This window comes from Dendrobates tinctorius, unplaced genomic scaffold (assembly GCF_039654945.1).
Source record: "Dendrobates tinctorius isolate UK_male_01 unplaced genomic scaffold, ASM3965494v1 ptg000084l, whole genome shotgun sequence".
Lineage (NCBI taxonomy): Eukaryota > Metazoa > Chordata > Amphibia > Anura > Dendrobatidae > Dendrobates > Dendrobates tinctorius.
Genome location: NW_027361752.1, coordinates 24,031,810 through 24,047,528, shown reverse-complemented (window position 1 = coordinate 24,047,528; position 15,719 = coordinate 24,031,810). Strand labels below are relative to the sequence as shown.

Sequence of the window (15,719 nt, the reverse complement as noted above, 5' to 3'; positions counted from 1 at the left end):
ACTAAATGAAGGACTGTCAGTAGTCCATTATACTATATGTATGACTATGAGGAGTGCATTATACTATATGGAGAAATATGAGGGGAGCATTATACTATATGAAGGACTATAGTGTGCATTATATTATATGAAGGTCTATGCGGTGCATTATACTACATGGAGATCAAAGGGGTGCATTATACTAAATGGAGGATTATGAGGGAGCATTATACTATATGGAGGACTCAGGTGTACATTATACTATATGGGAGGAAATGTGGGGACTATTATCATATTTGAAGGGCTATGTGGGACCCATTATACTATATGGAGGGCTGTGTGGAGACCATTATAGTATTTAGAGGACTACATGGAGGCCATTATAATACTTGGCAGGCTATGTGGGGGCCCTTATACAATTTGGAAGGCTTTATACTTTATGCAGATCTTTGTTTGGGCCATTATATTGTACATGAGCAACTATACAGTGTGAAGGATTGTGCGGGATCCATCATACTTTGTGGAGGTCTGTACGGGGGGCCATGGTGACATGGATGGTATACAAAGTAAAGTAGTGAAAAATGTTATATCTAGAAGAACACATCTCAGTCCAAAACACATGCATTTACTTGTGTTTTACAGTCTACTAAGATAAAAGAGAGAGAATTCCCCCACAACAAAATTATTGAAATCATGTAAAGGGCTGTCAGATTTACAAAATGGATTGTCAATTGTAAATCAAATGTGTTCTCTCATCAGGTAATATTTTAAATTTGGCCATCGAGAATATCAATAGATTTCCCCAGGTCCCACTCTTAAGAACTCTAGCAAACAACTATTTATGCCAGGGCACCTGCAGCCAGCCATGCATGTAGGAAATGTTGTATTAAATGGTGGCCCTTCAAAAGAATGGCCAAGCTGTCAGTACAAGAACAATTCAAGTCTGCCGCAACAGGAATGCAGGAACAGAACATGCAGCGGCATGCACCCATAGGTGGAGCTGACCGGAGGAGGCGCAGTAGGGGGCGGAGCTTCACGGTGAGCGTTCGCTGTGCCTCCAAACGCTAATGTGAAACCAGCCTAACATGGGGCAGCTCTTTGGGCGGAGTGGGGTATCCGCTGCATCCAAAGTGCAAGGATTACGCCCCGTGGAAACATGCCCTAAAGCTTTTCCCACACCAGGGGTAGGAGCACACGCCGCTCAGAGACTATGCACATGTCACTTTGTATGTATTCATCTTGAATTGTGTGGTCCTAGTGTGGCTTTATTACACTACGCAAAAAACTGCACGAGTCACTTTGGATTTTTATTATATGGTTGGGTATAAATTCCATGGCATAAATTAATTATTAAGATTATCCACTTTCTGATTGCATGTTGCACTTTATATGTAAATACATATATGTGGATTATTTTGGTTTAATTTATGCACCAATACATTTTTTCCATATAGTAGGTGCATTACATGATTTTTCTTGACCGGATTCTGTATCTGTTGTGCATATCATTATTACCACACTTGTTAATTTTTGTCTCTGCATCAGTATGCCCCTTTTTTGGTTCCATGGCTTGAATTTTAATGATACTAATTTTTAAAATATGTTTGATCATAATAAAGATCTCATTTTAATTTTACACTGCAATATATCGTCTGTCCGCATTAATCACCTGAGGATGTGCAGAGTTATATTCATACATGAGCCGTTTTTGCCTCTATATTGATATAAGACTGTGTTAAAATATTTTCCCACACCAGGTCTACAGTATCTTTCTTCCACTTATTTTGCTTTGGAGTTTTCTCCTTTCTCCCCTACATCTACATATACCGCTCATATAATCCCTTTTAAGAGGTTTACTATATAAGACTTGCGCGGAAGCCTTATGGAGTACATACATGCAGTAGTACTGAGCAGTGTAGTCACGAATCCAGCTCTGAGGTGCGATAACACTTATTAAAATGCAACAGCGATATCTTTAGGTCTCTAACCTCTGTCTCATTCTACTCCTCCCCTCTCCATAGACTCAATAGGCAGTTGTACATGTTTTTCCAAGTCAACTTTCAGTCCAGTTTATCTTGAGGACAGGGCAGATATTAGATGGTTTCCAGCATAAATGGTGAGTTAGAAGATATAATCTCAAAGTTCATTAATTATTTGCTTTTACTGTTAAACTATGCAAGTTGTGTTTAAACGACAGCAACACCCTGTGTAATTGACTTTAGACCTTCATATTTTTTTTTTGGGGGGGGGGCAGTAGTGACTTCATTTCATCTAACATTCCTAAAGATCTGTTCTCAAATAATGTAATGATATTGGAAAGAGACCAGCCAATGGTGTCTCCCATCAGAAGCGTAGAACAACAACATTTACTTCTGTGTAACAAAGGATCCATTGTGCTGAGTGTTATTCCTTTTTCCATTTAAACACACATAAGAAACCACTACACTGTTTTTTTTCTCGCGTTAAGTCCATTGTACGGAAGTGATTACATCGAAAAAAATAATGAATTATTGCTTGGCGTTCGTGACAAGCGGTTAGAACGTCCTCTGGTATTTCATATTAGAATGGATAATTTTATTACGGTCATGTAATATCCAAAATGACTGCCTCTAGCACGGTGTGACATGGTAGCCTGCACCCGTAGAGTTCAATAATGCAGTGCAGCTCCTGAGAATATATATATGTAAATACATTTATAAAATGCAGTTTTGTCAACTACACGTAATAATAAAGTAAAAGCGTAGTTCAGATGCATATTACTTTCTAGTGCAGAAAAATAGTATAATACTGCATAAAATAAATGGATAGTGGAGAAAGGGGCGGATTGTGCGACCCTAGAAGATAAAAGCATCTAAATCATTGCTTATTCAAGGAGTTCTATCTGAAAGGCAGATATTGAGTGAGCAGCATATTGAAATCATTTGATCTACCCAGTTTCCAGCGTTCCCTTCGCAGGCTGGAATTTCAGCAATGTAAAGAGCTCCTCAGCTCATATATACACTCACTGGCCACTTTATTAGGTACACCATGCTAGTAACGGGTTGGACCCCCTTTTGCCTTCAGAACTGCCTCAATTCTTCGTGGCAGAGATTCAACAAGGTGCTGGAAGCATTCCTCAGAGATTTTGGACCATATTGACATGATGACATCACACAGTTGGCGCAGATTTGTCGGCTGCACATCCCTGATGCGAATCTCCCGTTCCACCACATCCCAAAGATGCTCTATTGGATTGAGATCTGATGACTGAGGAGGCCATTTGAGTACAGTGAACTCATTGTCATGTTCAAGAAACCAATCTGAGATGATTCGAGCTTTATGACATGGCGCATTATCCTGCTGAAAGTAGCCATCAGATGTTGGGTACATTGTGGTCATAAAGGGATGGACATGGTCAGCAACAATACTCAGGTAGGCTGTGGCGTTGCAACGATGCTCAATTGGTACCAAGAGGCCCAAAGAGTGCCAAGAAAAAATTCCCCACACCATGACACCACCACCACCAGCCTGAACCGTTGATACAAGGCTGGATGGATCCATGCTTTCATGTTGTTTACGCCAAATTCTGACCCTACCATCCGAATGTCGCAGCAGAAATCGAGACTCATCAGACCAGGCAACGTTTTTCCAATCTTCTACTGTCCAATTTCGATGAGCTTGTGCAAATTGTAGCCTCAGTTTCCTGTTCTTAGCTGAGAGGAGTGGTACCCAGTGTGGTCTTCTGCTGCTGTAGCCCATCTGCCTCAAAGTTCGACGCACTGTGCGTTCAGAGATGCTCTTCTGCCTACCTTGGTTGTAACGGGTGGCAATTTGAGTCACTGTTGCCTTTCTATCAGCTCGAACCAGTATGCCCATTCTCCTCTGACCTCTGGCATCAACAAGGCATTTCCGGCCACAGAACTGCCGCTCACTGGATTTTTTTTCTTTTTCGGACCATTCTCTGTAAACCCTAGAGATGGTTGTGCGTGAAAATCCCAGTAGATCAGCAGTTTCTGAAATACTCAGACCAGCCCTTCTGGCACCAACAATCATGCCACGTTCAAAGGCACTCAAATCACCTTTCTTCCCCATACTGATGCTCGGTTTGAACTGCAGGAGATTGTCTTGACCATGTCTACATGCCTAAATGCACTGAGTTGCCGCCATGTGATTGGCTGATTAGAAATTAAGTCTTAACACACAGTTGGACAGGTGTACCTAATAAAGTGGCCAGTGAGTGTATATATATGCTCAAGTCTATATAGTAGCCCATAGGGGACATATGATAGGTCGTGCTGATGTAAGGATATTCAACTTATTTACTTTACTCTACTTGAGTTTTGAAGTGACTTCTGCTAAAAAAAAAAGTTGTCACGTCTCCTAAGACTTTTCATCAGTGAATGCGGGAGAACATAATAAAGAACTCAAACAGGTAATAATAAATGAACCGAAAAATGTTCCATAGTTTTAAATAGTCAATTTAGTTGTTTTTTTTAATTAATTAGTTGACCATGAATGCAAAAAGGCTCATTCTGCTGGAAAATAAATCACCTTAAATTACCATTTACGTATTTACTTTATTATCAAGTCAGATAGAATAAGAGCAAACAACATTCCATCTAATATAAAAATCATTTACTTTATTCATTTAGAAACACAATAATAACAATAAAAAAATAGAACAAACTTAATAACAGATAAAAGTGGGATGTGCACATGCTAATATGAGCAAGGTTATCACCACATGTGCTCCGGGTATAATACTCATCCAAGTCAAACAATAAGCAGTACAATGTATATCTCAAGGTTGAATGAACCTAAGACATACAGTATGCACTATAAGTTTGCATTAACATTTAAAAGGAGAGAAGTATGAAAATATTAGGGAAATCTCACCAGATACGAAAACAGTAACTGGACAAGCCTGAATGTAATCCCCTGAGGAAGCAATGGAGAAACACGTGTTGGGTTGGAAGCTGTCTCTCAAATGGGATTACTTCCAGGCTACTACATCATGTGTCTCAAGCACTGTGCACAACAATAAATCCACCAGCATGGTTGACAGTAGGCAGCGCTTTTTTGCCGACTCTTGAAACCCATACAAAAGCCAGACAAGAAGACTAAGAGTAAGTAGTTCTTTGAAAGCAACTTAGATGCAAATTTTTAAGTATCTTAAGCTATATTGATTAAAAAAGTGATTTGCTAAATGAAATAACTTACAATGCTGGATGTTTCGGACAATTTTTGTTATCTATTATCTCACAATTCATATTGTAAATCTGCCTCCATGGTTTGCAAGTCCAGTCAATTAAAAGAGTCTCAAAGAAATATGAAGAGCAAAGTACCATAAAAGACAACCGAAAATTGAGGCAAATACATCGATTTGTAGCTGCAATATACTAGATTTGCATTTTACAGCTTGCAAACCAATTTATTTGTACCAAATGGTCATATCTCTAAATTAATTTATTAAAAGTCAGTCAAGCATCAAATATGCTGCACTGTAGAGGGCCGGCAAAATGCTAATAAAAAAAATAACACCTCACTGTTCACCTCTCCGGCCACCTCCATTGCTCACTCTCCCTTTAAAGCTGTGTTCACACGTTCAGGTTTTTTCGCGCTTTCGCGGCGTTTTTACCATGCGATTTTGCCGCAAAAACGCAAAAAAACAGCATCCCATGCAATGCTATGGGATTCCGCAATGCTGTGCTAATGCTGCGGATTTTCCGCAGCGATCCCGCACCCATAGAAATGCATTGTTCTTCTTAATTTCTGCATGCGGCTGTGCCCACCATGCGAAAAGTAAGCAAAACATTTGTGGATGGTACCCACGGCCCGGAGGAGAGGAGACTGTCCTCCGGGCTGTGGGTACCATATCCCTGTAAAAAATAGATTAAAAAATAAAAAAAATCAGGTTATATTCATCTTCCGATGTCCCGCTCAGTGTCCCCAGGCTTCAGCGGTACACGTGGCAGCTCCCGTTCCCAGTAATGCATTGCGATGACCTTTGCTGATATCGCGTCTCTCGATGCTGTAGCGGTCTCCCGAGACCGCGACGTCATCAAAGGTCATTGCCGCAATGCATCACTGGGAACAGGACCTGCCATAGCATCGTGGAGGCCTGGGAACGCTGCACGGGACGTCGGAAGGTGAATATATCCCGATTTTTTATTTTTTTATTATTTTTAACATTAGATCCTTTCACTACTGATGCTGCATAGGAGGCCTCAATACTAAAAAGTTGGTCACACTCGTCAAACGCTATGTTTGACGAGTGTGACCAACCTGTCAATCAGTTCTCCAAGAGATGCTACAGATCGCTTGGAAAACGCTAGCATTCTGCAAGCTAGTTACGATTGCAAATCGCTAGTTTTTCTGTGGGAAAATCGCGGGAATTTAAAATGCGATTTTCCTGCGGAATGGAATTCCGGAATTCTCGCGGTAATTTCCATGGGAATTCCGCTATGTGCGAACTTAGCCTTACAGTTATTGACGTCTCTTCTTACCTCCACAATGTGCTGAATGCCCGGGCATCTTCATGCTAGACTGGGACTTCCAGCTACACTAGGCCTGGACATCCCTGATCATTTGCAGGGACAACCAGGGCCCAGTCATGGCTTGAAGTCTTGGTCTAACATGAAGATGCCCAGGGTTTGAGTGTGTGGCGGCCATAAGAAAAGGCGCTAGGGACCATATGGGGAAAATAAGCAGCGGAGGAGAGCAGTGAACAGAGGGGTGAGGTGTAAATATTAGTTGTTTTGGACCATTTTTTTTTTACATCTTACATTTATTATGCCTGGTGGTGTTTTCAGGATGAAGAGCATAATAGCGCACATTAAATTTGTAGAGAATCAATTGGCTGCAAATAGAATTTCCAGGTAGACGCCACGCAATTTGGCAAATTTGATTCTCGGCAGATCAGCTCATCTGTAATGCATATAAGGCTATGTGCACACGGAGTTTTTTGCCTCTGCGGATTTTGTAGTGCCCTGCGGTTTTACACCTCATAATGGATGAGGTGTGAAACCGCAGCATTTCTGGACCAAAGAATTGACATGCTGCAGATTGTAAACCGCAGCATGTGCACAGCGTTTTCCAGTTTACCATTGAAAACAATGGTACTGTACAACGCACCTAAATCTGCTGCGGACCCGCAGCTGCATAAACGCTGCGGATCCGCAGCAGAATCCGCACCATGTGCACATACCCTAACTTTTCCTTTACGCCATGAAATAGTATTAATACACTTAGATGCTATTCAGATTACACTTTTTTGAATATGAAATTCAAGTTAGTTTCACTCTTTAAAATGGTTTTGTGAGACAAATTTTTTTCCACCGGAATAAGAATAAGATAAAATTAAAAGAACTTTACAGATGCAGTAAGCTTAAATACGACAAATCAATTTGTAATAAATATAATTCACCACAAAGTTATTGAAAAATTTGAAATTGACAAATTTTGCATTTTTAGGAAGAGGATTTACACATATCCTGCAGAGTGGTAGTCAGTTGAGTGCAATTTTATTAGATTTTTTTTTCATAGGGCTAGGTCGTTGTTAAAAATATAATATTAAGGTTCTCACATCTTTAATGATACCAATTGAGATTCTGCTCCTTACTATGAAAAAACTTGGCCATGCATTGGCTGTACAGAGTAGTCTTCTTCTTCTTATTATTATTATTATTATTAGTATTATTAATGGCCTTCAGTTCGATCTTGAGCAATGGCAACTTAATGGATGAACGCTTTTTAGGAAGATCGATCTTGTGCAAGCCTAGATATGTCCACCAGGTTCATTATATTAATTGTATCAAGCCATTGGGTTGATGGTCTTCCTCTTTGCCTTGTTCCTTCTATTCTTCCGGTCATTATGTCCTTGTCCAGTGATTGCTCTTTTCGTATGATGTGACCAAAGTAGTCAAGTCATAGCTTGGTGATCCTTGCTTCGCATGATAAGTCTGGCATGATTTGTTCCAAAATTGATTTGTTCCAAAATTGATTTGTTTGTTCTTCTTGACATTCATGGCTCTGATTCTTTTTCAGTCTTGTTTCTTTATCTTCCAGGTTAGGCATCTGTATGTCACTATAGAACAACAGACTGTGTATGGCCAGTGCCTTTGCTGCCAGCGAAATGTTCCTCGATTTGAAGACCTTTCCAGTGATCTCATTGTTGACTTGCCAATAGCTGTTCTCCTATTGACTCCAGTGTCATCGCTGCATCTTGAATGATCATTGATCCAAGTAGGTTGAAGTCCTTCACAATTTGCAGTTCATTGTTGTCCATCTCAAATGTGTCCCAGTCGTATCTGGCAGTAGTCAATATCATTGTCTTCCTTGTATTGAGTAGGAGTCCCATCTTGACACTCCATAATAAGTCCTTCAATTCATCTACGCTTGTTGCAATCAATCTTGTACAGAATAGGAAATAGAAAAAAAAGATTTTGGATGATGTGGTCACATGATTATTGGATCCTATGTCATAACCATGGCAGAGTATTTTTTTAAGAGAATGATCACACTTGATGTATGCACTGCAGCTTTTCTGTACAGGTTTGCACATAGGACAGTAGCTGCCGAGTAGATGAGATTTTTACCAAATCTCTTTTAAAAGGGATCTGTCACTTCATTTTTGGACTATCAGCTGCGGCCACCACCATCAGAGGCTTATCTACAGCATTATATAAAGAAAAAAGAGTTAGATTATACTCACCCCGGCGTTCGGTCCGGTCTGATGGGTGTCGACATCCAATCCGGCGCCTCCCATCTTCATACGATGATGTCCTCCTCCTTGCTTCTCCCTCGGCTCCTGCACAGGCGTACTTTCTCTGCCCTATTGAGGGCAGAGCAGAGTACTGCAGTGCGCAGGCGCCAGAGCTCTCTGACCTTTCCCGGCACCTGCGCACTGCAGTAATTTACTCTGCCCTCAACAGGGCAGAGAAAGTACGCCTGCGCAGAAGCCGGATGAAAGGGGTGTGATTTGAACTTATGTTTTTTTATTTTTTAGATTTTTAAACACATTTTTTTTTACTTTTGGCATGCTTGAATAATGTCCATAGGAGACTAGAAGCTGCTACATAGAGGTGTTGATCAGATCACCTCTATGTAGTACAATTACTCACTTGCTATGAGCGCCAACCACTGGCTGGTGCTCACAGCAATCCAGCACTGACAACCATAGAGGTCTCCAGTAGACCTCAGCTTGTCATGCCGACACACTGGTGACCCGCGATCACGTGACGTGGGTCACCGGTATGCGTATTTCCGGCATGATTGCCGGAGGCACCATTTAAATGCCACTGTCAGCGTTTGACAGCAGCATTTAACTAGTTAATAGCTGCGAGTGGCTCGCGATTCCACCTGCGGCTATTGCGGGCACGTCAACTGTTCAAAACAGCTGACATGTCCCGGGAAAGATGTGGGCTCACCTTCACTGGATCAAAGAAGCTTTAGAGGTTAAATATCATGAGCGAATTTATTCAAGTGGAATTAAATTCTACTTCAGTATTACAAAAATCTGTATTCTCCAGAATATGAGCTTTTTGTAATTCACTCCACGGAAATTCAACAAATTGTCAGACAGCTGTAGAAAAAGGTTACAAAAACAACAACCAAAACCAAATGCTCACCTAAACTCTCACCTGTCCTGTCGTCACTGTTGCCTCCAACGCTCACTACCCCACCACCTGGCCCTCAAAGGCTCTTCCAACCGAAATCACAATTTGTGAATTCTGCCTAGGAAAGGACTAATGACCATGAGCACATGGTGACATCATGACTGGTGAGTGGTGAGATGAGCATTGGTGTTTCTTTTTATTATTTGCGTGTTACATTTATTTTGCGCCGTGGTCTTGAGACCTCAGACATAATGGTGAATAATGAATTTTCAGAGAATAACCTTTGCTGCAAATCTATTTCCGGATAAAATCCATGCAATTTTGTGTATTTGAATTTTTGCAGATCTGCAAATCTCTAGTGATCAAGCTAATTCAAGCATCAGCAGTCGTTGGATCCAATTTTAAGCCCTTTTGGTTTATGTTTCCATTTTTATCATCAATGTATCATCCATTGCTCTGAAGTTGGAGGTTTTGCTAACAACTAGTGAAAAATAGAAGGCACACAGATGCAGCATGGAGGACGTTGGAATGTTATGTAAAAATAAAGTAATCATGCCATGACTAAGAACCGTACATATTTCTAGGTTCAAAACGCGTCAGTTTTTTTTCTCAGTATGTCCTGTTTGTAAACGCATGCATTTTTGTATCTTTTTAATGGATCAGTAACAATCCTTTTTTACTTGGAAATTTGGCTATTAAGTGCTGGAAAAGATTACTGGTTTTTTTCACATGTGTCCTATTATCCTTTCAACTGGGATTCCGTGCTCATCTTGAGAATTCAAAGCTGAACAGTTTTTTGAGATATTGGAGTGTTTTGCATTGTTTTGTAAACCCATTTACTTGAATGAACAAGTTTAATCTGCAAATCATACCATTGTTGGATCCCTTGTTTCCTTTTTTCTGTGGACCATCTGTCCTCCAACAAAAATGGACAAGTGTAAATGACCATAAAATAATAGGTGACCGGATGCCATTCATTAGTAATGGTGCATATCATAGCAGTTTATATAAATAATGGTGGGCATGCAAATTTCGTTACAGTATATTGCAAATAGAAAATTCACAAATTCCTTTTTACCGATGGTAAATTGTGAAAAACTGTAGACTGAAGTGAACATTTAAGCAGTTTCCATGTAAATGGATCCATTAGACAGAATTTATAAGAAGCGAAAATGGGGGAACCAATAAAAGAAATCCAACACACAAAACATTCTATTACATTACATCAAGGTCTCTGATAAAACCTTTCTACTAGCAGTGACATTCATTGCCCTTATAGACAAAGAAGGTTATTCTGCTTCTATAGAGAAGTGGTGTACTGTACTTATTTGTTTCACAATGATTTTTAAAAATAATTCACAATTCTGTATAAAATAAATCCATGTAAAATATGTATATAAAAATAATCACAATAGACTATAATGCAGTGTGAAGTTTGTGCTACAGTGTGTAGAATTTGTTATTTTCATGTTCTTTAAAAAATAAAACATAAAAAGTTTTTTAGACAGAATTTTAATACAAGAAAAAATAGAGCAAAAATACACACAGACATTAAAAAATATTTTAATGAAATAATTACATGTTTTTCCAAAATGTATTATTCTGCTAATCCAACTGTATCCCTTGTTCTCTTGTAAAAAATAATAAAATAAAAAGCCAACAATATCCATACCACTGCAATCCATCACAAGGTGTTAACTAGTTTACAACGGGGACCGCTATAAACCACTGCAGAATGAATGAAATCATGTCTGCGCAGATGACCCGGCTGACCAGGGATGAACTGATTAGCGTGGGAAAGTTTCTGTACTTTTTCCCATGCTGTCAGTTCACCTCAGGTCAGCCGGGGACTCCGTGCAGCCTCAGTGATGTCAGCGGTAGTCACTGAGGTGAACTCAGGAGCGTGGGGAAAAGTTCAGATACTTTCCCACACTTATGTATCTATCACTGGGTGGATCCTCAAGAATTCTGAAAAACCGAGTTGACTTATAATATAATCAACAAGGTTTCGTGTTCCAGGATTGTTGGATGGAAAAATATAGCATTTTAGTCTTTCTACCCAAAAATACAAGACACTGATTAGGACTAATAATGTGAAATATCAAGTGCATTGAATCTTTACTGCTGTTTCCGTGTATCCAAGTCTTTCTGTGATCCCAAAAGTCCAAAAAATCCTTGTGCGCAGGCGTCAGGAGAAGTCTGGCACCTGCACACTGCAGTATTCTGCTCTGCCCTCAACAGGGCAGAGCAGTGCACCTGCGCCGGAGCCACTACAGGAAGGGAAGAAGAGGACATCATCGAATGAAGATGGTGGGCGCCGGACCGGACCGCGACACCCATCGGACCGGACCGCCCCCTCCGGTGAGTATAATCTAATGTGTTTTTCTTATCTTTCAGGTTACATCGGGGACTTATCTACAGCATTACAGAATGCTGTAGATAAGCCCCTGATGTCAATGCTGGCAGCTGATAGGCCAAAAACAGGGTGACAGATTACCTTTAAATCGTTGTGGGCTGAGATATATTTCAGTCGTTCTTAGTCAATGATTGAAAGCCTCTACTGTATGAATATACAAAAAGGATTACTGTCATTCATGAGAAAAATCACCCACTGAATTGCTAAGCAGAGAATTGGTGACTTAAGTGACTAAGGCTAGTTTCACACTTGCTTTTTTTTGCAGCGCGTTTTTCCCGCAAAAAAACGCATTGAAAAAACGCATACAAAAGCATACAACTGCTGCGTTTTTTTCAAGCATTTTTATGAGCATGCATGAAAAAAACGCAGCGTTTTTATGCGTTTGTATGCGTTTTTAGTGCGTTTTTACCGCGTTTGCGTTTTTTTCCAACATTTTTAGGTGGCCCCTCACACTACCCAAACCATGACTTTACTAACCCTAACCCTGACCCTAACCCTAACCCTAACCCTGACCCTAACCCTAACCCTGACCCTAACCCTTAACCAAATCATACTTAACCCTAACCCAAACCCTAAACCCTAACTAACCCTAACCCTAACCCTAACCCTGACCCTAACCCTAACCCTGACCCTAACCCTAACCCTAACCCTGACCCTAACCCTAACCCTAACCCTTAACAAAACCATACTTAACCCTAACCCTGACCCTAACCCTAACCCTAACCCTGACCCTAACCCTTAACCAAACCATACTTAACCCTAATCCTGACCCTAACCCTGACCCTAACCCTAACCCTAACCCTGACCCTAACCCTTAACAAAACCATACTTAACCCTAATCCTGACCCTAACCCTGACCCTAACCCTTAACAAAACCATACTTAACCCTAACCCTGACCCTAACCCTAACCCTAACCCTAACCCTGACCCTAACCCTAACCCTTAGCCAAACCATACTTAACCCTAATCCTGACCCTAACCCTGACCCTAATCCTTAACAAAACCATACTTAACCCTAACCCTGACCCTAACCCTAACCCTGACCCTAACCCTAACCCTAACCCTAACCCTAACCCTGACCCTAACCCTTAACAAAACCATACTTAACCCTAATCCTGACCCTAACCCTGACCCTAACCCTTAACCAAACCATACTTAACCCTAACCCTGACCCAAACCCCAACCCTAACCCTGACCCTGACCCTGACCCTAACCCTAAACCCCCTTAACTAACCCTAACTCTAACCCAAACCCCTAAATTCCATGGTTAAAAAAAAAAAACGCATATGCAAAAAAACGCATACATGAGCATGCCAGTGCGCACATATGCGCATCCATAGGCTATAATGGCCATTTTTAGCGCAAAACGTGCGCATATGTGCGCATGCGCTTTTTTGCAGGGCCAAAAAATGCAACATGCTGCGTCTGGAAAATACAAACGCACACCCCAAAAAAACGCAGCGCATGAAAATCGCATACATGCGCTTACAAGCGCGCAGGTATGCGCACCCATGTTAAATATAGGGGAAAAAACGCATGCGCACATGTGCGTTTTTTTCCAGCGCTAAAAAACGCAAATGTGAAACCAGCCTAACTCACTATTTATTCTGAATATTTCCTACAAAAAATATATATTTGAACCATTTGATCTTGTTTGCTTTAAAACATGGAGCATACAGAATAGACTGAATTGTCAAATTCCCTTAAAAACTGTCAGCTAAACAAGATTATATACATTTGCAAGATAAATTTGGATCTTTGAACTCTTCCCACAATGAGATTACTCTACACATTAGCAATATTATGTCTGACTTTCACGGTCTAAGAGTACAGACCATGAGGTCTGCATGAGGCTGTCGAGTTAAGGTGTATGTAATCTTTCAGTGGAGTATTGCATGGCCTATAAGTCTCCTTACACCAGCTTGTCATGCTCTATAAGGAGATACATTCCCCCCTAGGTAACTCTGTCAGAGGCCTCTTTTCTAGCTAAATCAGACCTTTTGCTTTTGCACTGATGAGATGCAAGTATCCTGAAACATTTGTCTGCAAATGGAGTGTCAGGTCGGGCTAAATATCGTAAGTCAGATGGTAAGACTTGTTAAAGGGTCGATAATTAGGATTGCTGCTTCCAATAGGTGGCACTAGAGCTACCATTGTCTTCCTTTCTGAAGATGATATTTACGTGTTTCAAACCCCAGAGGAGCACTTCATGGCCTAGAAGTCTCCTAACGCTGACTTGGCACATTCCACAAGGAGAAAGGTTCCCCCTTAAAATCATTTTCTCCGTGCGAAACAAGGACTTCTAAACGAGAGGGGAGGGTTAATTTAGAGACAATTCCCTCCTCTCTCAACTAATTTAAGCACATTAATACGTAAATGGAAAAAAAAAAATAATGTCTGAAATTGATTTATGGAAAAAAATCCCACCGTTGCAACCAGAGATTAGCACATCTTTATACTCTAAAGTAGCCTTCATTATAATTAACTTCACGTATATGTATAGCCAATGAGGCTTTATTTTATCTGTTGGTTCACCTACACCACTTAATTAAAACAGACCCAGTATACAACTCTCTTGGACTCCATAAGCATATCAGCACACGTACCTGAGGAAATCATCCTGTCGTTTGCTAGTGGCAATAAATTCTGAATCGTCATTCGAAGTAAATAGTAGCAAACCATCATTGCTGCTGCTCATCAAAACTCTCCGAAGCAACTAAAAGGCGACGTGTGCTGATTTTAAACAAGCTGCATGAAAAGTGCATGTAAACCCTGCCAGCGGTGAGAAGCCTACAGTAACAAAAGCGCATAGTCTGCAGTCACTTCACCAGTGAGCAGAATTTAAAAATGGATGTTCCCACCTCGTCTTAACTCCTTCATGCATTTCTGCAATCGGTGAACATTTATAGAGAGTATTACAGATATGTGGACAGTCGAGGGCCATAGAAAAAAATAAATCAAACATGCTGCCTTTTGCAGAAAAATGAAGTAAAACAATACCAGGGTTTGTAAGGGTTATAAAAACAGACAAGGCTCTCGGTTACAAAATGACTTTAAAAGCCCTGCTGGAGTCATCTGTGGGGTGCTTTTACTAATAAGTTTCTGATGTGTGTCTTCAAGGCAGATTCCCAGGAGTAAGGAATAATGCTGACTATATATAATAAATTAGTTCAAACAAGGGAGAGTTGAGGTGCTCCTAAATAGCTTTTCCTTCTGTAACCCAATACACATAAATGAACCGAATACAATATTTGCATTCATAATAGAGACATATTTATGATGCTACATGCCAAAAGGAAACCTTTTATGGATAACCATAAACAACAAAACTCAGTTCAGGTTAGACTAGGCCTGTTGGACTTCTAGCTATAGAACTGGTAAACAAGGTAAGATGAAAGGGCATCAATGAAAAAGCCATTAAATTGGGAATTCATCTTGTTACTAGTCCCAGTTTTTTAGAGAATAAACAATGCAATTTTGTGCAAACATCCAGCGGATTTTGACAGGTTTAAAGAAGTTGCCTAATGTGTCTCCTAAAGGTATTGCTGAAACTCATTAAGGTTCGTGAAAAAAGGTGTTTTTGCAAAGTATGGTACATCAATTACATTTTTTTTTATTTTGCAAATACATTACATTTTCAGCTTCAGCAGAGCTCCATACATGCCCAGTAGTTTCCTTGCAATTGTCTCTGCTCATTAAGAATAGTGATCTGACAGTGAAGAAGCTGA

At 40.4% G+C, this 15,719-nt stretch overlaps 1 long non-coding RNA gene across 5 annotated transcripts in view; it reads right to left on the bottom strand.

The window, feature by feature from the left end:
• Window positions 1–15,719, bottom strand: part of LOC141097365 (uncharacterized) — an 868,065-nt gene that overhangs the window by 159,202 nt on the left and 693,144 nt on the right. The window lies entirely within an intron of this gene.